Here is a 24,547-nt window from a genome sequence, read left to right as displayed (position 1 = left end):
CAAAAGTAAGACCTGATTAGCTAGTTGACTCCTGTGCAGACCTTTTCTTTTCTTTTTTATTTTGTTTGTTTTTCTTTTTTCCTCAGCAATTTTAAGGAGCACCAGTTTGGGGAATGGTTCCAGGTGCAGGATGAGCCAGCTATACAATGCTGAGCTTAAGTACAAACTGCATTACTGCACTCAAAAGCCAACATAATCAGTTTTTCTTTATGCATACTTTCAGTTACACAGTCAATAGTGGGTTGCTTTGCTAGTGAACAATTACAGCAAAATTATACAGAAAAAAATTCAAGTTGGTAATAGTGCATATGCTACAATCTGTAATGTACTCGAGTAATGCAAGAACAGCGACTATATAATGCTTGAATGCCTATATACTGAACCAGATGCTTTGATCAGTCAGGACCCATTGGAGAAAAGAGAGAGACAAGAAAGAATGGTTCTAAATGAAGAGTAAGGCTAAGATAGTCAGAAAGCCTGAGAAACCACAGGCAGCAGAAGATGAGTTACTCGACACCAGAATAGTTATTTGGATTGCATCAAGTCTACCTGCCCCCACAACAGTGAGTAATCCACACCTCAAAAAAAGTCTTGCTGATTGTTAGGTTTTTCCAGCATGTACATAGATGACCTTTAGGTCAAGGGATTGCTGTCAAGTCTGGAGCGATGCCTGTGCCTCAGGGGTTTGATTCCTCCCAGGTCTAATTCTTGGGTCACCTGCTGTCCTGAGTATTAGGTCAGAACCCCTGCTCTCTTGGGGAAAGCTTAGCTGCTTTGGGGTAAATGTATACAAATAAGAAGAGGAACGGTGTTTTTCCCACAGGAAGGAATACCATCTACAAGCATAGGTACTTAAGAGTTCACACCCAGCAGGGCAAGGTAGCCTTGATGGCTTACCTGAATTCCAGGCACCTTATATTAAATATAACTTTAAGAAGACAGAAAGCTATTTATGTAGACTCTAGAACCAAAGCTGCTGTTAAAAAGGGATAGTTAGTAGGACATATAAAATGTTGCGTCATAACTATAGGAATCAGTCAGAGGAGGTTAGAAAAGATTGGGAAGAGAAACTGGATAAACAATTCACAAAGAAACAATGGGAGGACAGATGTATGGCTTCCAAATATGCAACAAAGTCTAGAAGATTTAGGATATTTGCTTAGGTATTTTTATACCCCAGTCAGACTCCAAAGAATTCTTCCTCAGGAAGACAACAAATGTTGGAGGTGTGATAGGAAAGAATGAGGTAACTGGATGCATATGTTTTGTGAGTGCATTGAGTTAGCAGACTTCAAAATTCCCTTCAGAGTACTCTGTCAGATATATTGGGTGAGCAAATCTAAGGAAATTATGTTTTTGTTTTTTGAGCTGGAATACAAGATTTGAATTGTGTAGAGATAGTATGTCCTTGTTAAGTTTAATTGTGGTGTCTGCCAGAAAAGCAATTACTGGAAAATGGAAATCAAAGTATAAACCAACTAATTTGAAGTATTGAATATTATAACAGAGATAAAATAACTGGAAGTGGTATCTTTAGAAAAGGGTAGTAACAAGTACCAAGTAACAAGGGAGTCTGATATTAGATATGAAGAAGTGATTGTGAAGGTTAATAATTGTGTGGTCTATGGTAAATATTCCTTGTTTGTTTTGCCTCAGCTGAGAATACAAATTGTACACATGTTCACACAATGCATCTTTCAATCTTAAGACAACATGCATCAGAACTCTTTTTCTCTCTCTCTCAAAGTTAATTTCCCAAAAAGGCACGGGCATGGTTTGTACCATCATTTTCATCAGCAAAGGCCTTTATCTGGAGAAAAAGGGAGACTCATAAGGAAACCAAGGAAGTGTTTAACAGCCTGGGTTTCCCAAGATCCAGCAACATCACATGAGATGAGGCACTTTCACAGAACCCCAGCTACATAGTCTGTTTCCACTGAGGCCTCTGATGTAAATGACATATACCCACATCTTCAGGGCTCTAGCATGTTGTCCCATGCCAACATACCTAAGACCTATAACCAGAGGCACACATCATGATTTCAGAAAGGCAAGACAGAATCCCCAGGGTCTTTGTTCATGAAGAGGTTCCTGGTGACCACACTGAAGTCACAGTCCTTTGCTTCTCCACCAGATAATTTTTCTTTTGGGGTTATCCTTCATAGAATGAACGAAACCTTCCAGTGTGAATCCAAGAAGTACTATGCAAGAGTCTTGCTATGGTAAAGTTCTCCAGTGCTAGATGTTCTGGAAGGTAGTGTTTCAAAATTCCATCATTGGAGCCCGACTCCTTATCTCCTGCTCCTATTAAACTGGACCATTTTTACTGCGTTAAGAACTCCCATGAATACCTGGGTGCTTTGGCTGATCCAGAAGTTGTATCATTGAATCCTAAGAAGGGAGTTGTCTACCTCCAACCAGGAACCGTATCCAAAATGGTAAAGAGAGCAGACCCTTTGTTAGATTTTGTAAGAAGATACACACTGCTACTACCCCTTCCTTCAGGGCTTTAGGCCACCAGTCCCACATGCTACCTTTATTAAGAAACCCTGCTAAAGCAAGTGTGGACTAAGGTAGAGGGGACTGAAGATAATGAACAGAAACAAGGGTTACTTGACTTGCATACATATCTTTCCAGTCAGTTATCAAGACACATGTTTGGCTGAGGGACATATCCCTGCCAGAATAAAATCTACAGTTTCTTTTTAAGTAAGCAACTTTTTTTGGACCTCCAGATCATGAAGTGTATAAGAAACTGGATACAAAGGATAAAACACCCAGTCAGGCAGATTTTTTCAGACCTTTGTGGCTAGCTAGACCAGGTATTTTCCCCCAGGTCTTTTCTTTTCAACCACATGTAGAAGCCTACCAGGTCTGGCAAAAAGGGAAAAAAGGAAATTACAAAATGAAAAGGCACAGAAAACCCAGAGTGAGGCCTGGAGGTAGGGTGGGGGTCAGACGGCCTAGACCACCAGAGAGATCAGCCATGACTCAGCTAGGCTGCCTCTCCTTTCTCCCCTCCCATATGACCACACCAACAGTCTTTATCACCCCCCCTTCTAACCCGACCCCTCTTACAAAAACTTGGAGGATGCTTATCCATTGTAGAAGGAGGGGAAGAAATTATTATAGACAAATGGGTACTAAACATTATAGGAAATGCATGCAGCCTTCATTTCCTATAAAAAAAAGTCCATGCCAGGGACATATATACAGAAAGCAGATGGAGCTCATTCTAGAAGTTTTAAAAACATGGTGGCTACAGGAGTCATAGTAAAGGGATCCCCTAAGGGAGGAAGGTTGAATATTGTTCTCAAAAATCTTCCTTCTAAGGAAAGAAGTACCCTGGAGGCTCATACTAGGCTTTCTTACTTAAACAAGTTCCTGAAGGTCTTGAAGTTCAAGATGCTTGCCCTGCAAGTGCACTGCACTCATTCCTTAAGGAGCCATCATAATCACGGACTTGAAAGACACATGCTTACATGTTCCCATAGTCAAAAATGTACCTAGAGTTTGGCAGGAGGAGGACATTATCAGTTCACTGCCTTGCCCTTTGGCTTGTCCACTGCTTCCTAGGTATTTAAAAAAGTGTCTGGCTCCAGTGATAACTGTCTTCCAAGACAAAGAGCATTCAGATTCACTTCTGTTTAAATGATTAACTGATCCACAGTCCTAGCAGGGTGCCATCAACTCTCTGAATTTCACTCTGAACTGCTTCAGAGACTTGGGACTGTCAACAGGGAAAATACGTAATTCCCACACAAAAAGTTATTTTCCTGAGGGCATACATGGACACCTCTCTCACTACAGAGTCTTTCTTCACTAGGAGAAATTGAAACAATTGAAAAAAGCACTTTGAAAGTTCCGTTCAGAAAATGGAGATTGCTGGCAGGGAGTATACCAGACAGTACATGGGAACATGCATTTTGATTCTCTCCACAGCTTGTTTTCTCATAAAGAAACTCCAATGGCAGTAGAGAAGAGGTATCAGCACATGTACTATCTGGAGACTGGAATTTCTGCTGACATATTTAAAGAAGGAGATATCATGATGGGCTCAGCAATGTGCCCACAACAGCAGTATGCTCTTCTGCCCTTCATAGCCAACAGTGACTCTCATCACAGATCCTTGGGCATATCATGGGAGCTCATATGAGGAATCTCCATGTCCAAAGGACCTGGGGGGACAAGATGGGGAAGAAGCACACAAAAATATCAAAAAGATGATGTCTCTTTTTCTTGGCTCTAAAAGTCTTTCTTCCTACTATGAGGGAAGGAGTATTGCAGGTGAAGGGAGACTATACCACAGTCAGGGTATATAAACAGGGAGTAAGTCACTCCTACTTACGCTGAGTCTGACCATCCAGAGCTTGAAGATATAGCCATGGAAGTAGTGGTTTCCCCTGGTGGCAATATATATTCTTTCAGAACAGAATGTGTGGTAGCAGACAGATTGAAAAGTTTCCTGTCAGACCTTCATGAATAGATGCCACACAGTGGTGCATTTCTAGACCTGACCAGGAGACTGGGGTTACCAGACACAGACTTGTTTACTTTCCATATGAACACACAGTTTTGATCCAGGGTAGCAATTCCAGGAGTCTGGAGGACAGAACCCTTCTACCCTAAACTGGACACAAATTATTCTCCTTATTTTGGCCACTACAAGACTGGTTACCTCTCCTGTAAAAAACTGTCTAAAGAGCATGAGGTGTTCCTAAGTGAGTAGGTCTATTGATTCAACACAGAGGATCTCTGCTGCATCCTGACCTAGCCACACTGAAGGTGACAACATGTCTAAAGAACATAAGGTGTTCCTAAGTGAGTAGGCCTATTGATTCAACACAGAGGGTCTCTACTGCATCTCAGCCTAGCCACATTGAGGTTGACAACATGTCTAAAGAACATAAGGTGTTCCTAAGTGAGTAGGCCTATTGATTCAACACAGATGGTATCTGCTGCATCCCAACCTAGCCACACTGAAGTTGACAACCTGTCTAAAGAACATGCGGTGTTCGTAAGTGAGTAGGTCTATTTATTCAACACAGAGGGTCTCTGGTGCATCTCAGCCTAGCCACATTGAAGTCAACAACCTGGATGATCTTGCCGTAATCCCATGCAAGCAAACATATCAAGTGAATATGCTAAATATTATAAAAGGGGATAGAAAACTCATAAGAACTAAGCCAACACAGGAATGAAGAAAGGATATTTTTACCAATAGGGATGACTGCAAGCAGAGATACAGGAAATAGGCAAGAAGAGCTGGAATTTACTGGAGAAGATTAGCAAAGGATCCATAATATTGGAAACAAATAACTAGAGAGGAAAAGATATTAGAATGGGATGAGGCCAAGACAGAAGTCTGGACAACAGGTTACAGAATGCCTTCTCTTCAAGGTATAGGCAAAGCAGTAGGGGAGTGCTAAGTGAAAGACCAGCTCTGTTAGAGTTTTTAGTCAAGGTTAGAACAGGAGCTACTGGTAAAAAGGGGATAATTAGTAAGGCATATAAAATATTGCATGACAGTGATAAGAATCAATCAGAGAAGATTAGAAAAGACTGGGAAGAAAGAATGGAAAGGCAATTCACAAAGAAGCAATAAGTGGACAGATGTATGGCTCCCAAGTATGCAGCAAAATCCAGAAGATTTTGGATTTTTACTTGGAAATGTTTGCATAGGTACTTTTGTACTCCAAGCAGACTTCAGAGAATTTTTCTTTAGATAGATGACATATGCTGTGGGTGTGATTGGGGGGGGGGGTAACTGGGAACATGTGTTTTTGGAAATGTAATAAATCAGAAAATTAAAAAAAATCCCTACAGAGTACATTGTCAGAAATGGTGGTGGAGCAAATGTCAAATAAGGAAAAGATTCTTTTGTGATAGAACATAGGATCTGCATTGCCTAGATGTAGTAAAGTCTTACTAATCATAATGCTATTGGCTGCTAGCAAAGCAATTACTAGAAAATGGAAATAAAAATCTAAACCAACTGTAATTGTATTGAATACTGTAACAGAGGTAAAAGAATTGGAAATGAGATCTTTAGAAAATAGAAGGATCAAACTACATAGAAATTAATGGAATTTGTGGTTACAATAGAAGCAGAATAATGTTCAGGAGGAGGAGGAGTGAGGTTTAAGGAAAGGTAGGAACTGATTCATTTATGTAAAGATGGATTGAGTGTTTGTTAAAAACAAAACATATATGTATCCTGCATGAAAGAATGCTACTATGGTTTATTTTCTCTTCTATTGCTGTATATGTACCTCTGTCACTGTCTAAAATGGGATTTAATAATAATATTAAAAAGAAGGAGGAGACCAGGAAACCCAGCACTAAATAAAAAATGTATCTAGCAAAGTGGAATGAACTATTCTGGTGTCAATCCCAAACCTCGACCACAGAATGTTTAGAGTGACATCGGTCCTGGTATACCTGTCAGGCCTCTACAAATCTGGTTTAGCTTATACATCTATAACAATGCCTGCTTCTGCTATTTCATCTTGTTGACCATGTGTATGGACCTTCTCTTTATATTTTAGATATTTGGTTGTATAATTCTATCTCTGTTCTTCTTGAAAGCATTTGTTCCACCATGATACCTCAGCTATGTTCTAGAGAAATTAATCCTACCCTCATTTGAGCCAACCTCATCATCCCCTATTTAGATCCTCTCTAGGAGGAGGATATTCTTGGGGCAATTACCTGAGCTAAATGAGTTTCAAAACTCCAAGTTTACCATAAATGTAGATGTTCTGAGTAGTTTCACTGTTGCAGGCCATGCTTCCTTCCTTCACACCCTTTCTTTCTTTGTTCTCTGTGCTGTTTAGACCAACCTTTGATTTGGGTTGGGGTGGCATCTGTGTCCCTAGATCATATGTCTCTCTCACTACCTAGCTAGAATGTCATACATCATCCCTCATTTGTTGTCTGTCTCCCTGGAGAATTAGGATTAGTGACAGTAGTGGATGTCCCACCTGATCCTCTGGGCTGTGTTGCATAGGTTCACAGGTTCATAGGTTGGTACCAGGCTATCAGCCCTATGGCCTATACAAGCCTAGCCATAACAATCCCCTGGCTATTTCTTCCCACATTATTTACTTTCCTGGACCCCTGTCTAGCAGAGCGACTGACGTGATCCCTGGGGTGAATTTCCTTTCTCCCATCCAATCGTCAAGGTTCCTCTTGAAGAGGTCCAAAGAGGCACTCTGCTTGACATGTATGGGCAATCTTTTCCAGAGTCTGGGGAGTCTCTGGGTCAGGAACCTATCCCGCCAGCATGTTTTGTTTATTGTGATGACAAGGTTTAGATCCCTGGAGCGTGTAGCTCTGAGGGATTGGGATTTCTTTAAGTGTAACATGTCCAACAGCTCTGGGTTTGACATGGCCTTGTATGTTAAGCAGAGATCGCCTCTGAGTAGACGATATGCGACAGAGTATAGCTGGAGTTTAAGGCGGTCAGCGTAGGACATCTGCTTTAGGCCTGTGATTCTTTTAGTGAGGTATTTCTGAGGCCTTTCCAGTTGTTGCAGATGTCTTGAGAGGTACATACCAAATGGGGCGTTGTATTCTATAATGGGTCTAATGAGGGATGAGTACAGTGGGACAATGACCTCCTTTTTTCTGGATGAAAAGCCCTTCGTGATGAGGTTTGCCACATAGAAGGATTTCCTGACTGTTGTGGCGATGTGGTTATCGAAGGTGAGACCACTGTCCACCTGTGTCCCTAAGTCTCTTATCACACTTTCTGTGTTTAGTGTACTGCCACCTATATGGTAATTCATGGATACATGTTTTTTCCCAAAGGGGATAACAACACATTTCTTGGCATTGAGCTTGAGCCCATGGCTCTGGCACCAATCATCTGTTTCTGTAAGGCCCTTTTGTAGAGTATCCACATCATTTGGGCATTCAATAATGGCTCCCAGTTTGCAGTCATCTGCAAACTTTGTTAGCCAGAGTCCCTTAGTGTTGACCTGTACTTCAGAGAAGTAGATACCAAACAAGAGCGGTCCCAGGACTGAACCCTGAGGTACTCCACTTGTCACTTGTCTGGAGCTGGATTTGGAGTCGGCTACTTTTACAGTGTGGGTTCTATCAGTAAGCCATTTAGCAACCCATTGGGTGACATAGGGATTAATGCTCAACTTAGTAAGTTTATCTATGATTCCAGAGTGGGGGATGGTGTCAAAGGCCTTGGCAAGGTCTAGATAGGCTGTGTGGACCACCTTACCCTTGTCCATGGCTCTGGAGACTGATTCAAAGAAGTCAGTCAGGTTCAGGAGACAAGATCAGCCTTTCACAAACCCAAACTGGGTGGGGTTCAGTGTTTGAAGGTTGCCAATGTCTTTGTTTATAAGTTCCATGATAATACGCTCCATGGCCTTGCAGATAAGGCTTGTCAGACTGATGGGACGGTAGTTTCTGGGATCCAAGGTGGATCCCCCCTTGTGGATTGGGATAACTGTAGCTCTGCGCCACTCAGTGGGCACGAAATCTGAGGTGAGGCTATGATTAAACATAACACTTAGGTGAGGTGCCAGTTCATATTGTAGTTCATGTAGTACACAGCCCGGGATGTCATCTGGTCCCATGGATGCTGTATTCTTGGCTTTAGAGAGTGCGTTTTGTACCTGTGTGGCCGTTATTACTGGAATTTGGCAATCTTCCGGTATTGAGATGGGCCATTTAGGCGGTGAGAGGGGGGTGAAGTTGGCACTGAATCGATCTGCCAGGATATTGGCAATATCCTTCAGATCAGTATATTTAATGCCATTCTGTTTTAGCTCAGAGGAGATCTGAGCATTGCCATTTAGATTCTTGACATAGTTATAGAATGCTTTGTGGTTGTCTTTGGAATCTTTGGCAATTTTATTTTCGTAACTAGTTTTGGAGGATTTTATGAGGCATCTCACTTTATTACTGAGGCTAGTAAGGGAGTTTTTTGCATCCTGGGATTTTCCTCTTTTCTGCAAAAGTTTCTTTCTTTTGTTGTAAAGTTTGTTTATGGCAGGGGACCACCAGATTGGCTTCCTTTTTTTGGATGAGAGCATTTTGGTTCTATTTGGGATGGCACGATTCATGCATGAGTGGATGTGCTCGTACAGTGCCTTAGTATAGGAATCAGCAGTTGAACTTTCAGTTCCCGTCTGCATGGGTGTCATGAAGTTTGTCACTTCTGACTTGAGTAGCATGAAGTTGGCTTTGGAGAAGTTTTTATGGTGGTTTCTTTGCTGGGGGTGGGGGTGGGATGTGGATGTTAAGGGTGATTAGCTTATGGTCAGACCTGACTAACGAGGGGGTGACCATAGGTATGGAGCATTGATTTCCCATGTTGGTAATGACCAGGTCTAGGATATTGGAGCCCCTGGTGGGACTATGGATTAGTTGATCCAGGGCGTTGGAATTTATGAATTCCAAGAACCGTTGCAAAGGTGTTGGGACATGAGTAGTTTTCCCAGTTAATGGCAGGGTAGTTAAAATCACCCAGTATTAGGGTGTTTGGTTCTATCTTAATATTTTCCAGTATGTTTAGAAAGGTGTAGTGAGAATCTTGGGGTATGGTGGGGATCTGTAGCAAGCTACAATTTGGATTGCAGTCTTACCTAGTGTTAGTTGCACTTGGAGAATTTCAGACACATTGTGTTGGCCAACTAGCCTGGTGGTGTGAATATCCTTGTTGAATATTGACACTCCTCCACCTTTAGTGTTTCGGTCCTGGTTTGGTGGCCGAAAAGTGTGGTAAGAGTTGTAGCCTGGTATTGCAGGGGTGCTCTCTGGAGCCTTGAACCAGGTCTCAGTTACTGCACAGATATCGATGTTCTCCATTTTTAGGAGTGCCTCGAGAGAGTGCATTTTGAGGTTTAGACTTCTTGCATTGAGTAGCATTACCTTCAGATTTTGTATGCTTGTACCTGTTACGGTGGTGGTTTTGTCCTTTGAAGTTTGCCTAAAAAAGGCACTATAGGGGTGACAAGAGCTTCAGGCCAGTAACCTGAATCCCAGGGGCGACAGGTGCAGACCATCTCTGGAAAAGCATTGTGGTCTGTCAATCATGTCATCCCAGGCAGACAGATACTGGATCCCCTTTGAATGACAAGCAAGAAATATCTGAAGATGGCATTAGTCAACACACCAGTTGTACCACCAATGTTCTCACATCTGAATGGGAGGACTTAGTCTAAGAACTGGTGGAAGATAAAGATGTTGAAGAATGGCCTATTGTTAGCTACTTACAGGTAAGATATCCTGAGAGGTAAGGATTGCAACAGTGAAGCTACTTGGTAAGATCCTAACCTAGATGTACTTTCTTCATTTTGCTCACAGTTGAAGTATTCCTAACTGCTTGGGCTTTAATCACTGAAGGCTCTGGGTTAGGTATGTCAGGCTCCAAGAAAAACATCTGATTCCAGATAAAGATTTGCATACCAGTTGTGTCTTGATTAGGCCCTGCATGTGATGTCAAGAGTTGCATGGTTTGTCAGAGATTTACTTCTTAGATGCTTTGAAGTATGCAACATTACCTGAAAAACTATTTAGATAAAGTCTCAAGGCCTTTACTCATTGTACCCCAGCATTATGTTTAAACTCTGTCTCACATTTTCTCCTGGTTAAAAACACATTAAGAAGAAGGGAGAGAAGGCAGAGGTGAAGGTCCTTCAGTGTCCATTCCATCCAAACATGGTTCAAGAATATCAGCAACAGTGAGATACCTTTACAGACCCAAACTGTGCATCTCAGATTCCTGTAGCTTCTGATGAAGCCACAGAGGCTAACATGCTAAGGGAAACAGGAAAATCCCACTTAGTTTACAGACATGGTAGAGTTCTCAGAGTGGATGCTTCTTTGTGGATGTCTGGTTGAAACCTACTTTGTTATTTTAGGAAGGGAGCAGAGTTTATACTCCATTCTTATAACAGAAGACATCCTTAATCATGTTGTGGAAGTATGGCATTATCATCCCCAGGCCCAGACTGCCAGTGCAGACTCCCCAGATAAAAGAACTTAGAAGATGAAATATAAGTCATCCACCTTAGGAGCCCTGCTGCTGCTGGGTATCCCCAGGCATCCAGCAAGTCCCTATTCCACCGCATTCCAAGGCTTCGCCCGAGTAGTGGATCTCCTTGCCCTAAGTTTCCATCAAACATTGCAGAGCTTGCAGCCAAGTACTGATCTTCCATCTGTCTCAGGTATCCTCTCTGGGAAAAGTAATAGGGACCTCTGTTCTGAGAAGGAAGAGGATATCTTTAACAGTGAGGTAAAAAATGAACTATTATTCTAAAATGTTCTCACCCATGAGATATGACACAGACACAGAAAATGCCATCTACTTCGCCCATAGAGGAACTCTCAGTTGGAGACTTATTTTGCAGAATGAAAAAGTGCTTCTAATAGGAAGCTTATGAGTCATCATAATGTAACAAAAATGACTATAATTTAGTAGATCTGGATGTCCCCAAACCTGTGGAAACTTCTACAATTTTGAGAGCTGTTTAACATGCTTTCCTGGCAGCTTCTAAGGAATTAGACACACACAGGCTCCTACCAAAAAGAAACATAATAATCTATATTGGGTTCCTGAATCCTACAGATTCCTATATGAAAACTCTGTGGCTGACCCAACAGTTAGGTCTATGGATCCAGAAAAGTGGTGTAAGTTGATTCCTTTTCCTGGTACTCTCAAAAAATGACACAGAAAGCAAGAGTGCTAAACTGGTTTTCAAAAAAGTAAAGACAGCTGCCACTCTACCCTCATGGAGGGCTATTAACTGTCACAAACATGGCCAAGTATCAGAACTGTCACACACATGGCCAAGTATCAGAACTGTTACACACACATGGCCAAGTATCAGAACTGTCACACACATGGTCAAGTATTAGAACTGTCACACACATGGCCAAGCATCAGAACTGTCACAGACATGGACAAGTATCAGATTGTTCTTCTAAAACAGATCAAGGAAAAAATTGAGGTTTCTAATGGGGACCTTGCAGCAAGGCTTCTAAAACTCACCCAGACTGTTAAGTGACAAATCTGCATAAAGTGCGTTTATTATGCTGTAGATGCCAGCATCCATGGTAACACCTACTGTGTCTGTTATAAGAAGGCAGGTCTGGCTGAAGTTAAAGCCCCCCCCCCCCATAAGGGGATGTCAGGTTACAGGTGCTCACTACACAATTAGATAAGGATCTGCTCTTTGGGAGTCTTAAAGAAAATGTCAGAGACATGACTGGGCAGTCAGTAAAGCAACTTTTTGCTTCACTCATGCCCAGGAAGAAACAGCTTGTTGTACTCCTTATGCCCAAAAATGACAAGAACTACCCATCTAAACCTGACCCTCACTATATCAGGCAATGGAAATGTAAGCAAACAAGAGAGGAAAAAGGGCCAGTACTTAAAAAGTGGCAGAGAAACAAGAAAAGAAAGTCTGGGGGCATCAGTGCCCTTCAACCGCCAGGGAGCAGCCATGACTATATGTCCTTCAACCACCAGGGAGCAGCCATGACTGTATGGAACTTCTCCACCTCCCTCAGCCAAAAACTTCCCAACCAGTTTACCTTCCGTTAGAACAACAGGAAGGATAAATTGGTGCCTAAGAAACTGGTTGCTTATTTCAAGGATCAAATCGGTCTTCCAGATTCTATCTAGTAGAAGTTCTAGTTCATAAACCCAAAAGGTTACACATTCCTCATGTATCAAAAAAGACACGTGCACTTAGCCCCCTCCTACAATGCAGGTGGGACTAATAGACTGAAGAAGAGGTACACAAGGCCTTGAAGTTCACCATGGAATGTTTCAAACATTTCAGATTCTCCTTTAGCATTCCAAAAATCTTCCTTACTCCTTTTAAAAAAAGTGATATTCCTTGGGCCCTTTTTCAACTCTAGCAGCAAGTGGGTGTATCTCTGCACATAAAAGATGGAATACTTGTCAATGTATTTCCATAAGATAGTACAGGAAAAGAGCAACTCAGGCAGATGATGCCTTAGGGCACTGTAGTACATGGCCCCTGCCATATTAATAGTATGAATGATCAAGATGCTCTGTAAGATCCAACTTAAACTGCTACTGCATGGACGCGATTATTCTTAACATACTCTGCATTTCCAAACAGCTGAAATAGTGCTTCATCAAGGTAAGACAGAAATAAGGCACGACCCTCACACAGGCATGTCATAGTCAGCCCCTAACTATTTAGTTTGGCTATAGTCATGGAACTTCAAAGTTCATGGCCTTTGGGAATGCTACTCAAAGGAAGAAGTGTGTAAATGAGGAAGTCCCTGTGCTAACACTGAAGACCTACAAACCAGCCTGGAAAAAAGGTATTTGCAGGTGACGAGATGCAACACTGCAGTATAATGTCAGCAAGCAAGGGGAAGCTCATTCCTCTTCTGTTGTGCAAGCTGTCCATGACTGCCTGAGAGCCAACCCCACTGTCACAGATGACCCTAAAGGTGGTTTTCATCCTATCACAGAAGAACTCAGTGGTGGACCAATTAAATAAGTCATCAATGGATCCACATGAGTGGATGGTACATAGATACTTTCCATTTGATACGTGGATGGAATGTCCCAGAGATAAACCTGTTATCAAATAACTGAAAAAAAGTTCTGCTCATAAGCAACACAGAGAGAGAGCTTTAATAAGTGGACCCATTCTTATCAGATGGGCGGGCCTATTCCTCAGTGCATTTTCTCTAACACTGCTGCACCCCTGCATGATCCAAAAACCAAGGTTGGTCATTGATGAACTTCTTTGCATTCTTTTGGTGGGAACAGAAAATACTGATTCTCCCTTCTCATGGAGATGTCCAGGGAAAAACAATGTGGACTGCTTCTGCAGGTTTACCTCCTATCTGTGAACAAGTGAGCTCACATGCTTCCAAATTTATGGATGTTACAGCTCACAATCTGGGTGATTTGACACTTTTACAGTTTATTGAAGATGTGTTTAACATACCTACCACTAGGAAACCCTACTTATCCAAATGGAATTGTTTTTTTCCCCTGGAGTTGCAAAAATAAGCAGGACCTGTGAAAACTAATGATATATTAGATTCTACAGTTTTTAAATGAGTTGTTTGTGTCGTATTAGCCTTTGCCTCCATGAACTTTGTGCATCTGTCAATTACTTGCATATCACTATTTACTATGTTCTTCATGTAATGTTGACATTTTTCTGGAGCTTTTCTCCCCAGTAAACAAATGCAATAAATAAATAATAATAATAAATATAAAAGTACACCCACTTGAAAATTGCATCTTGCCTGTTTTAACTCCCATCCTTGGCACACCTGCAGCAAGTCAAACTTTTCCTTAAAGATGTTTGCATCTGGGACCATGCAGAAAGAGAGTAACTCCACCATCAGACTTGAAGTATGTCCTAAAAATTGACCAATCACCATTTGAATCCACAGCCACAACCCCAACCCCAACCACAAATATGTGATGCAGCCACAACCTCAAGCACAAATATCTGATGCAACCACAACTCCAACCACAAATATCTGATGCAGCTACAACCCCAACCACAAATATGTGATACAGCCACAACCCCAACCACAAATCTGTGACACAGCCACAACCCCAACCACAAATCTTTGACAGCCACAACCCCAACCACAAATCTGTGACATAGCCACAACCACAACCACAAATCTGTGACACAGCCACAACCCCAACCACAAATATCTGACACAGAAGACTATCTTGCTCTGCTTCAAATCTACTAGGACAGTTTCAAAACACCAAGGCCTTGTATTTAGAGAACTTTTTAGTCTTCTCTAATGACAGGTTTAGCCTTGGAACCCATCTTTCATTTATCCAAAAGGTATGGAATTTTCTTGCAACCAGTCTCCTTAGTTACCTATTTTCTTTCACAGCTCTCCAGACTAGAGGATAAAAGGTCCTGAATTTTCTAAATCTACACAGGTAGTTAAGATATTTCTTACACAGAAGCAAAGAGATTAGATGTTCAGATTAGTTGTTTGTGTCTATTGAAACAGCAACAGGAAAAGGCTGTGTCCAAGCATGCAACCTGTAAATGGCTGGGCTACTGTATTTTTTTCTATTATGTCTCCTCTTGTAAGAAATAGTAGGGAGTTGTAATGGACCATATTATGAGAGTCAATGCTACCAAACTAGCCTTCCTCAGAGGGATGACTAATTAAGATATAATGGAGGATGCAACATGATCCTCTGTCCACACCTTCTCTGAGCGATACAAATTATACACCTCTTTCAGGGCAAGAGCTGGGTTTGTCACTGCCAATTTAATATGGACTGTTACAACCCCGCCTTTCTTTTCCAGCCACCTTCATACCTTTGAGCTCTGGAGAACATCCTAGCAGTTAGAACTACTACTACAACAATGATGTAAACAAGGAGCAGAGTATCCTTTTATAAGAACTTTGCAGATGTTCAACTAGATCACTGTTGAAATACTGTATCCTTCCCATAACCCCTTTTTTGTGTTTGGGACATCTTGGACTGAGGTAAAAATACCCTTTTCTTATACTACCCAGCATTTCACATTCTCCCATTATAGTGGCCTAAGGTATGCTCTGGGTTGAATAGACTTGAGAATCCCTGTTTCTTTTATGCATAACTCCTTTATTTAGAAGTAGGGGATCCCTTTCTCTTGTAGGGGTAGTAGAACTTGCTCTTTAGCTGTTATATAGATACTGTTATGTTTTTCCGGGCATTAAAGTTCTGCAATAGCAAGGCTAATGTTGGTTTTATACAGGGTGCATACTGACATCTTAGAAGCATGAACATCTAGTGTGCCTGCAGGAGAAAGGGTACTCAACATCTGGTGTGCCTGGAGGGTATACTGAGCAGTGGAAGTCAAGCCAGACTTTGGGCATTCAACAGCTCGAGTTCCAGTACATAGGATTACAACAGTGATCTGGTTGAACATCTAATATTGTAAGTTCTAACACAGTAATGCTTTCTTTCTTGCCACAGTTTGCTCAACATTTGGAAGATAAGTACATCATTGGGGAGCACTTCTTATCTATTTAAAGTAGCACATTTGGTAGCAGTAGCTATCATAGATCAGAGCTAGGTGTCCGCAACTGAGAAAGTGAATAACTGCATTGCATGCAGGAAGCTGATCTCCAATGAACACTTCCACAAGTATCTTTTTTGCCTGGGGTCTCTGCGTAATGTTGCAAATAGTCCCTGTTGTGCAAGAGTAAAATCTTATGGATTACCTTAACCAGAGTTAGTTGCTCTCCTTGTCTAAATTGCCACTGCATCAGTCAGATCTGCCAATGACACTTTGTTGAAAAAAGGAAGCACTTGGAAAACACCAGGAGTGCAAGGAGAGTTATGAATTTATGTTGTAATTTGAAGACCATTTATGCTCAAAGGTAGTCACTTCAATAAGATGCTTTTGCAACTACTAATTATGGTATTTTACTTCTACTGAGGCCTCTGGTATTACCCATCTGGAGACTGCCATATACTCAGATAATAGCACATTTTCCTGAGCTAAAGACCTCCAAAAGTCAGTCATTCTAAGGGGTCCCTCCATATTATTAATGCAGTATGATTCATCCGATGGATCTCCTGCCAAGGATAGCTCAACATCCAGCCAATATACCAAAGCTTTCAACTCTTATAGGTATTGTGCATCACATGCATGCTCCCTGTGCATGATGAAGGGTGTAAAGGTGATGTACAAATGCAAACACTCAGAACTTCTTTGCCACCAATCTGAACACTGATATCAAACATCCGTCTCAACACCTTTCTGCTGTGCAGGTTGCCAAGACATTTTTCAGATAACTGCCCTGTTGGGGTTTATTCTCTTCCTTTTCTTATTGGTTCCTAAGCAGTGTTCTATCTGCCAGGCATTTGTGCCTAAGACTTTATGTAGTCACCTCTCCTATTTGTCCATATACCTGGAGAATCAACATCTTAAGTTGTTGGCTCAGGGTGCTATGGAAAAATCCTCCCATTCTGAGACCAGCCACCTGCCAAGACAAAATGCCAAAAAAGTGAGGTCTGATCCAGCTGCTGTCCAGCCTCCCCTGGACATCTCTCTAGAGGCTTGAGAAAGCCCTGAAGACTGTGTGGTGCTTGCTTCATATTCCTCTGCAGCGACCTCTTTGGAGGCTGGCATGGATGCAGCTTCTTGCATGTCCTTTGAAGGCTTTTCAAACATCTGTACCTGATGTTGAAGGGGGGAACCTCAGCTGTTAATATCCAGTGGACTGATGGGGATTCCTCAGATTATAGTGAGGGAGGAAATTCCTACAGCTATTATATAGTTACATCAGGGGTCTGGCTCTTTGAGGGTGTTTCGAGCAGACGTCCCACAGAAGAGGAGGAAACAAAAGACAAAGCATATGTCCTATTTCCCCTGTTGTAACGAATCCTCAGTGTGAACAGTGGGATTTCACTCATGGTTTATTTAATGCTTTGATGACCTTGAAGCCACCTCACGGAGTCCCTGTTTCTACTCCCCCCCTGCTCTTCCACTCCAGTCAAGATACCTAGGGAATTGGATTCCTCAGATAAGGATCTGGACGTAGGGGTAGAATCCCTACCCAAGTCCCTTCCCCTTTGGATTACAGTTCATAGAAGGAGGAGGGAGGACTCCTTAAGTCCAGACTCACCTTTGGAAGAGTCCTCCTTTGGGGATACCACTGCCAACACGATGGACTATTTTAAGTGGGATTGTTCCTAAGTTTCTGATATTTAAGAAAAAAAAGGTATTATGAGCTCCTACAGATGGAGTCTCCCAAACCATCTGCTGTTCCTCCTGTTCTGGCTGCTCTTTCAGATATCTTTTTTGCAGCTTCTGTAGCCCCTGACTCTCAGCTTCCTTCATTAAAAAATCCAGATAGGTTTTACAAGGTGCCAGAGGAGAGCAAATTTCTTTATAAATGCCCTTCTGCTGACCTTTCTGTAGTATCAGTCTCTTCTGACAAGCCATCCAAGTTTCTGCCCTCTGACAAGCTGCTGCCTTCTGATAAGGACAATAGGGCCATGGAAAGGTTGGACAAGAAGGTTTACACTGCTGCCACCTTGTCCTTTAGGGCCATTAACTACCAGACTCATATGACCAGGTACGTTTTGGCTCTTCTTTCTCAGGTTTCCAAGGTGGTTTTTGACCTTCCTGACTCTGAGGTAAAAGCTTCAGCCCTTTCTCTGCTGGGCTTCACTTCTCAAGTTACTCACCATTCAATCAAATGCAGTTGTGATGCAGGTGGAGCCTCTTCCAGGACTGCTGCCTTTGGTTTAGTGATGAGGCATTAGGCCAAACTTTTTGATGCTCCTTTGGATAATAAAGGTCTTTTTGGTTCTGCTGCTGCTGACCTTTTTAAGTCTCTCTAGGACAAGGGCAAAGCCTTACAGGAGCTGAAGCATACTTTTGTTTCTCCTTTTCCTAAGTTTCAGTGGAATTATCCTTCCAAATCTGACTTTGTTCATAGGCAATCTCGCCCTCCTCCTAAGGGTAAGAAGGGTTCTAGGCATGTTCCTCCCCCTAGGTCTATTCAGACTCCTGCATCCAAGAAACCTTCCTTTCAGGGCAAGAATGGTTCTGTTTTATGATTTGCTTTCCCCTCCCCTCAGCCTGGTTCATTTGTCTCTCTTTGCCTTTCCCTGTCTCTTCCAAATTAGCTATGAACTACCTCATTCTTTTGGGTTCTTTCCATTATCTGTCAGTGATATTTCATAGCTTGATATTTCCTTCTTCCTTTTCAGGTATTCCTCAAACTCCCCAGGAACAGCTATCTCATTTCTCAGGTTATTCACTCTCTTTTGGATCTGGGCACCATTCAGGTCATGCCTCTCACCCAAGTGGGGAAGTGCTTTTACTCAAAAACGTTTTTGGTCCCAAGAAAGAATGGTACATGAAGACCAATTCTGGCTCTTTCCCTACTTAACACTTTTCTCAGGATTCCTTCCTTTTGGATGTTATCCCTTCAGACTTTGTTTCCTCTTCTAATTTCTCAGGGCTTTTTGGTGTCTCTGGATCTCAAGGATCCATACCTTCGCATCCCTATCCATTCTTCTTCCAGAAACTGTTTACATTTCTCTGTCTCTTCCTTGCATTTTAATTTTTCTGCTTTACCCTTTCACCTCTCTACTGCCCTAAGGGTATTCAACAAATGCTTCACTCCTGTCATTGCTTTTAGCAGGATTCGAGGTATTCATATTTTTCCTTATCTAGATGATCTGCTTGTTCAAGCTCCTTCTCCTAGCAGGCTGCTTCAGGCTCTCCAGTTTACTACTTGCATATTACACAGTCTGGGGTTCACCATAAACCTCCAGAAATCAGTTTTGATGCCTTCCCAGAGTAATATTTTCCTCAGATGCAGGCTTCAGAGGGTTCCCATGTTAGCATCTCTGCCTGTCCCAAGGCTCTTTTTCCAATCCCTTTCTCTGGAATCTGTCACATCCAGAGAAATTCTCAGGATCCTGAGGTTCATGGCTTCCACCATTGCCATGCTCCCTCTTACCATAATTCATATGAGGAGATTTCAGAGGTTTAAATTAAAAAAAATAAACCAAACTAGAAGCACCGCTGTGGCTACTACTTCCTTATTTCACATAACATTCTGGTACCTCGGCTCCATCAGCCTTCTAAGGAATAACTTCAAACAATTCGGTAGCTTTTTTATATCCCCTTAATTGAAGTGCTAATTAATTAAATACATTCAATAAATTCCAATTTCAACATTTACTACATAGAGGTTTCTCAGATTGGTGTGGTTTCAACAGTGCCACCACCTGGAGTTGGCGGTACCTTTTCTTCCCTGTCTCATACTTGATCTTCAGTACTTGATTTACTAACTTTTTCTCAAACAAGGGCTTCCTTTTCCAGTTCCCACTCGGGAGCATTTTGCAGACTCCTCAGACAGGAGGTGGGGGTGCCTGCTGTGGCCCACTGAACGTTCAGGGTCTCTGGTCTCCTCATCAGAGGTCAGACCACATCAATATAAGGGTGATGAGTGCTGTCCTTCTGGCTCTCCAAGCTTTTCATTCCCTATTTCATCCTGGGCCCCTTAAAGTTTTCACAGAGACTATCACAGTGATGCGCTATGTGAACATGCAAAGGGACATAAGGGCCTATCGTCTTTGCAAACTAGCTATTCAGGTCTGGGATTAGATATCCAGTATCAAGTGAGTCTTTAGGTGGTTCACATTCCCTCAGACCACAATCTAGTGGCAGACTTTTGAGCAAGTTCAGCACACAAGCTCACGAACAGATGCTTCACAGAGATGCGTTACTGGACATTCTCCATCTGAACAGACAATTCCTCTATTCTGTTCTAGAGTGCCAAGTCCTCTTGTTTGGATAGTGGATGCCCTATATTTTCCTTAGAAGGGGATGTTTATGTATGCTTCCCCTCCCTTCCCCTGTTACCATGAGTTCTACACAAGATCAAGCAGGACTCTCCCAAAATCTTGCTGGTTATTCCTTTTTGGTCCAAGCAACATTGGTTTCCCCTTCTTTCTCACTTGGCTAGGCACAAGTTACCTCACTGCGTGGATCATCCCACACAAGACAAGTTATCTATTTTCCATCCTTACCTGTCCACTTTTCAAATGACACTGTAGGTGATAGGGTTTTGCTCCTTTTTAGTTACTTTTTATTCTGAGGATGTGTTTCGAGTTCGGTAGGAGACCAGGAAACCCACTACCAGAAAAGCATACATGTCCAAATGGAAAATATTTTCTGTCTGGTGCCTCTTTCACCATCAGGATCCCCTCTGTGTGGATGTTCCCCTAGTTCTCCCTTATTTGTGTGAGCTGCCCCATGCTGGGTTGGCATATTCTTCATTTAAAGTTCACCTATCAGCAATTTCTGCTTGTCTGCCTTTGAATCCTCATCGGGGTCTCTAGATTTGAGGTCAAGCAATTCCTTAAAGATATCCTTCATATTAGGATGCTCAGAAAGACTATTCTGCCTTCTTGGAACTTACAATTTTGTAATTGAAAAATTGACTCAGGCTTTTTTTGAGCCTGCTTTTTCAGCTTCTTTACATCATTGTACTTGGAAGATTGTTCTTCTTTTGACCCTCACTTCAGCCAAGATGATGTATGAACTTCAGGCTCTCATGGCCGTTCCTCCTTTTTTTAGTTTTTCATAGATACTCTTCATAATAACCCTTCTTTTATGGCCAGGGTGGTCAATGAGTTGTTCCTTAATCAAGCTATTCATCTTCTTTCCTTTTTTCCTTATCTGCAGTCTGCCAGTGAGAAGGTTTATCACACCTTGGATTTATGTAGACAGGTCAGATATTATTTAGGTACAACTAAAGTTATTCACATGTCTGAGCAGTTTTTCATTTCTTTTGGGTTTTGCTTTTTCTAAGCAAACCATCTCATCCTGGATTTCTAAGGCCATTTCTGTTGGTTGTTATTTTCATGGCAAATGTTTTTTTTCTCATCAATAAAGACATATTCTACTAGGGAAGTTGCCTCCTCTGGTGCCTTTTTCAAGGGTCTGGATACCAATTCTATCCTTGATGCTCCTACTTGGTCCGCTGTTCATACTTTAACTAAACATTATAAGTTGGATGTTGTTTCCAGGGCCAGAGCAGGCTTTGCCAGGGCTATTCTGCATGGGTTAGTAGAGAACTCTTCTGTACCTTCCTCCTCCCAGGATTCCTCTTGAGCTCTTGTAATCTCCTTTAGGTAAAGAATACTGCAATAGTGACATGGAAGGACATAGTGCAGCTGTATAAAATCTTACCATAACAGTAGATGCCTTTCTCTTCACTGCTGCAGTATTTGGCCCCCCTTCTTTCCCCCTGTCCTGACTCTTGCTGTGTGTTCTGGTTGCCCTCCTGGCCAAGGGACCCTTTTGCCTTCTTCCTTCTTTATTTTTCTTTCTGGATCCGCATGTTCTTCTTTGCCTCTGGAGATATTCTGTTCCTCCTGGGGCTTTTTCAGTTCTGAGTGTTTTATCCATATGTCACCTTTATCCCCTACTTCATGTGCCAGGAGCATACATGTGCTGTACACTTCCTTATAAGAGCTGATGGCTTTGGCATACTGGCCAGATGTTGGACTATCCATGGCAAGGTATCCCTTAGGTGAATAATACTGCAACAGTGAAGAGAATGACATCTACTGTTATGTTAATATTTTACACAACTACTTTCTCTCCAGAGCCAATTATTACAGCCAAGGGTAAGAGCATTATTCCCATGGTCTTTGTGTGTAGGGATATTAGCAGTTGTAAGATAAAGGTTTCACTTGTCATTTGAATCCGGTGTTCTCTAAGGTAGCTCTACCCACTAACGTCAGGGCTAGGCAGTCTAGACAGAAAGGAATATCAACCACTTTGCACTGCATGAGCTGGGTGAGCCCTCATCCCATCCACATCATAGGTTCCTTCCTGGCTCTCATGACACTATCTGTAGATATTATGGTTTTCTTGAAGACACTAAATCCTTCCTCCGAGTAACCATCAGTATCGGGGTTCCTTCTTGAAAGAGGAAAACTAGAAACTCCCTCCAGGGATCCTGACTCGGAAACAGATAAACTAGTCTATGTTTAATAAATACCTTCCTAGTTTCAGAGGCTGTTACTAGGCTAATAATCACTAGAGTCCTTACAAGTCTAGCCTTGCATCCGAAAACCATTTGAGTCCCAAGTATCATAAGGAGTGGGGCATGTTAATAGGCAGGTAGCTAGGGATTTGTAGGATGGTGTTAGGATAATACTTTTATTTTACTGACAGCCTCTATCCATATGGAGCATGGGGGCCAGACCAAGGATAAATTTACAATTACCCATCCAGTTGTCAAGGTTTCATTTGAATAGGGTCAGGGATGAACTCTGTTTTACATGGATGGGAAGCCTATTCCATTGTGTGGGGATCCTGTGGGTCTCTCCAGCATGTTCTGTTTATGTCAAAAGCAAAGTTCAGATCCCTGGATCTAGTGTTTCTGGTGCTGTTTGTTTTGCTGATGTGCAACAGATCCATATGGGTTGGGTCAGAGGAAGGACTGAAAGCCAGGCAAAGATCCTTTCTAAGCTAAGAGGTTGAGAGCTATGTCCAGCATATTTGATAGGTTTGTGGGCAGAGAGGAATTTTTGGTTATTGGATTGTAATGACCAATTGGGAACATAGTTGTGTAGAATGGTATTTAGAGCTGGACAAGCAGATGGATGTTGGATAATTGTATAGGTGGTAAGAAGCTGTGTACTGCCTGCCATACCCCAAATGTAACCAGATTCTATCTAGGTGTGTCTGTTTTGTTACTTCTACAGAGAATGCCATGAAATGTAAAAACGCAGGATCTTCCCAAATGCATATTTATATATTTGCATATTTACATATTTACATATGTTGCACAGGTAGGTCACCTATACCATGTGGATAAATGTTATTGTGGCTGTTTCTATGACTACACAGGATTCTGCTCAGGCTTATGGGGCTAAATTGTTTGAGTATCATGGAAACTTTCAACCTTTGTATGAAACAGTAACAGAGCCACCTGTTACCATAGATAAGGGACATGTCCACATAGTAACAATTTGTTTAACATGAGTATTTAAGAGAATAAACTAGTTTATGTACATTGCAGTATGCAAGACAAAAATCTTTTATTACTGATGCCAGTAGAGGAATTGAATAAAAAATATGATAATATTCATTCATGCATTTTTGAATAATTGACTTTATTCTTAACAGGGTTGTAGGGATGCAGGTGCCTATCTAACTTCTTTCATTAACTCATAGGTACAAGGCTCTTAAATCCTTTCTGGACAGGGTGCTGGTTTACTGCTGAAAGCACATATGGACTCATACATGCCAATGAGCAATTCGGAGAATGCCATTTTACCTTCTGCATGTCTTCGGGGAGAGGGAGGAAACCAGGGCACCCAGAGAAAAGTGCACACAGATGCCTAGGGGATGTGCATCAAAAAGTGTCCCAGCCAAGAAGTGAAGCAGATAACCTCTTGCTATCATGTAATGAACATAACAATAACTGTTTATAGAAACAAATTAAACAAGTTCTATGAAATCAAACCAAGCTAGTATATACAGATGATGGGTCTGCTATAACAGCTTACATGAGTTGCAAGAATAATTTATAAATTAATTTGTTATAATAAATATGTGCAGGTTTTACAATAGCAACCCCTCTGTAATGCATACTGTTTAACTGAAGAAGTGGCTTAACCTCCTTAGTATAGTGAAAGCATCCCAAAAATGTGGACTTTCCACGTACCACACCTTCCTTGTATGCAAGAGAATAATTCAAAGTTTTGTAAAGTAGAACAGAAAAAGGCGGAATATAATCATTAGTAGTTCATGAGTTTTACTTCCAATAGAATAGACAACATTCCAGCACATTGTCATCATATTCTACAACCATTGTCATGTGTCTGACGTAGCAACATGAAAGGAAAACTACATTTGTGAATGGAAAACAAAACTGAACAAGCATTATGCTCATTGATCTAAGGCTTGAGCAATTCTAGTTATACGTCAGCATCTAATTAACAATTCATAGTAGCCACCGTGCGATCATTACTTAACTTGCTGCAATCCTTTAACAGTGT

This window comes from Protopterus annectens, chromosome 8.part0, assembly GCF_019279795.1.
Source record: "Protopterus annectens isolate FY-2018-M chromosome 8.part0, PAN1.0, whole genome shotgun sequence".
In the NCBI taxonomy this organism is placed as follows: Eukaryota; Metazoa; Chordata; order Ceratodontiformes; family Protopteridae; genus Protopterus; species Protopterus annectens.
Note: the sequence above shows the minus strand (reverse complement) of the source record.